This window comes from Lynx canadensis, chromosome B2 (assembly GCF_007474595.2).
Source record: "Lynx canadensis isolate LIC74 chromosome B2, mLynCan4.pri.v2, whole genome shotgun sequence".
Lineage (NCBI taxonomy): Eukaryota > Metazoa > Chordata > Mammalia > Carnivora > Felidae > Lynx > Lynx canadensis.
The window spans coordinates 139,840,256-139,842,609 of record NC_044307.1 but is presented as its reverse complement, the minus strand read 5'-3'; the positions used below and the strand labels follow the sequence as shown (position 1 = coordinate 139,842,609).

The window sequence follows — 2,354 nt, the reverse complement described above, 5'->3', positions numbered from 1 at the left end:
TTGATGAAAAGTTACTACTTGTTTCAAGAAACAGGATTAAGAGAGAGAATAGACCTGCAAATGACTCAAATGTTCAGTTACCAGACACAGACTTTGAACAGATTATGTAGATTTTCCCTGTCTTCATGAACTAATTTTGGTAAGGCTTATTTTGCTGGAATTTCATCCATTTTTATCAAAATTCTCAACATCATGGGTGTGGGGCTATTAATAATATCTTCTGATTATGTTCTTAATGTTGGTGGAATCTGTAGTTACGTCTTCCTTACATTCTTTGTATTGGTCATTTGTGCCTTCTTTTTATTCCCCCTTAACAGTTTTCCCAAGTATTTCTCACTTTTCTTAATCTTACCAAAACACAACCTTTTGTTTCTCTTGATTCTCTATTATATATTACTTATTAGCCTTTTGTCTTTATTATTAACTTTCTTTTACTTTTTGTAGATTTTTTGGTTCTTTTTCTAGTTTCTTGAGATAGATGTTCAGCTCATTGCCTTTCAACTTAATTTCTGTCTTCTTTATTTCTTTCTTTATTTTTTATTTTAGAGACAGAGAGAGAGAGAGCACGAGCAGGGGAGAGGGGCAGAGAGAGAGAGAGAGAGAGAGAGAATCTTCAGCAGGCTCCCGACATAGGGCTTTGCCTGGATCATGGCCTGAGCTGAAATTAAGTCAGACGTTCAACCGACTGAACCATCCAGGCACCCCCTCCACCTAATTCCTTTCTGATATAATAAAGACTATAAGTGTTGCTTTAAATGCTAAACATTTTTGATACATATTTTGATATGTTTTTATTATCACACAGTTACAAATACTTTCTAATTTCCTTTTTGATTTCTTTTTTGAGCCATAGGTTATTCGGAAGCATATTTATTACTTTTCAATAGATGGTTAACTTTAACATATGGCTTGTTATTAACTTTCATCTTAATGTCATTTTGGTCAGAGAATATAGTCTGTACGACTTCAGCCTTCTGGAATACAAACTTGCTTTAGGGCTAGATTTTTGACCCTCCTTTTTTTCTGGTAAATATTTTATATGTGCTAGGTGATTTGTTGCTTAGACCCCCACATACTTGCCGTACTACCAGGTTTAGTGGGTTTCATTGATAGGCTTTGCTGTGGTGCTCTCTTCAGCAGAACATCTACTAAAATTGGAACAATATAAAGAAACTCAGCACGGCCCCTGCACATGCTAACGTGTGAAGCATTCCATATTAAAACAAACAAACAAAGAAAACAAAGATGGACTTTCCTATGAAGAACTTGCAAGTCTGGGAAGTGTTGTGTGATCCCTCTGTGACATTGCTTTCTTGTCAGTGCAGCATGGTGGCCTGACTCCATAGTCTACAAACACCCTTTCATAATCTCTGCTGTATTATTCTAATTTTTCATGAACCTACATGTACTCATATGGTTAAAAAAAGATTAAAAAATTAATAAATCCACTAATGTTCATAGAAGCACCGTTCACAATAGCCCAAATTTCCTTCTTCTTATAAGACACCAGTCATCCAGCATGGCCTCATTTTAAATTGATTATATCTGCAAAGACCCTATTTCTAAATAAGGTCACCTACCTCTAACTAAGGTACTTTGGGTTAGGACTTCAACATCTTTTTTGGGGGGGGGGCATGTAATTCAATCCATAACAGGGATAGTGATATTCTATGTTCACATACGGGAGTCCAAACAAAGGGCAAAATTCCCTCCAAAATGCAGAGCAAGCAGTAAATGCCCTCATAGCCTCTCACACAAATGGCCTGTGATTTAAGGTCCACCCTCAAACTCTTATCCCAGACTAACAACAATCAAATTATTTTTGCCTAACCTTTGCTTCTACCTCCCTTCCATATAAATGGACAGTCAGTGGCCATTTAACTCCCTTTGGATTGTCTTCCAATTTCCACACTACTCTCTTTTATTCTCTCTTCAGCATCTTTATTAGTTTGGCTCTTCACATGATGTGTAGAAGGTTATCAATAAAGCAATACATTAAAATTGTTACTGAAACCCTAACATTTTCCTTTAAACTATCCTGAGTAGAAATAATCCTGGGTGGGTAGTATAATTTTCACAGAATTGGGAAAACACCTTTCTATCTTTGATTACTTCCTTCACTTTCTCCCATTTCCTTGATATCTGAAATTGATTTGAGAGGTAATAAATCTTATTTTGCAGTTAGAGAAAAGGTTAGTGCCCTTGGGAGGAGTAGCACATTGTTTGAGTTTATTCTGTGTGTAAGTGATGGATAGGACATCCTGTCCCAAGAATCGGGTTGATGGAGTGAGGAGCAAATACCACCAGCTGGAACTCTAAAATGAGAAGAAAAGGTCATGCAAAATACAGCATTC

The 2,354-nt window shown here is 36.4% G+C and overlaps 1 pseudogene; it reads left to right on the top strand.

Moving 5' to 3' along the window:
- The first annotated feature begins 1,126 nt into the window (after positions 1-1,126).
- LOC115515128 lies at positions 1,127-1,222 on the top strand (annotated as a pseudogene).
- Positions 1,223-2,354: the final 1,132 nt, after the last annotated feature.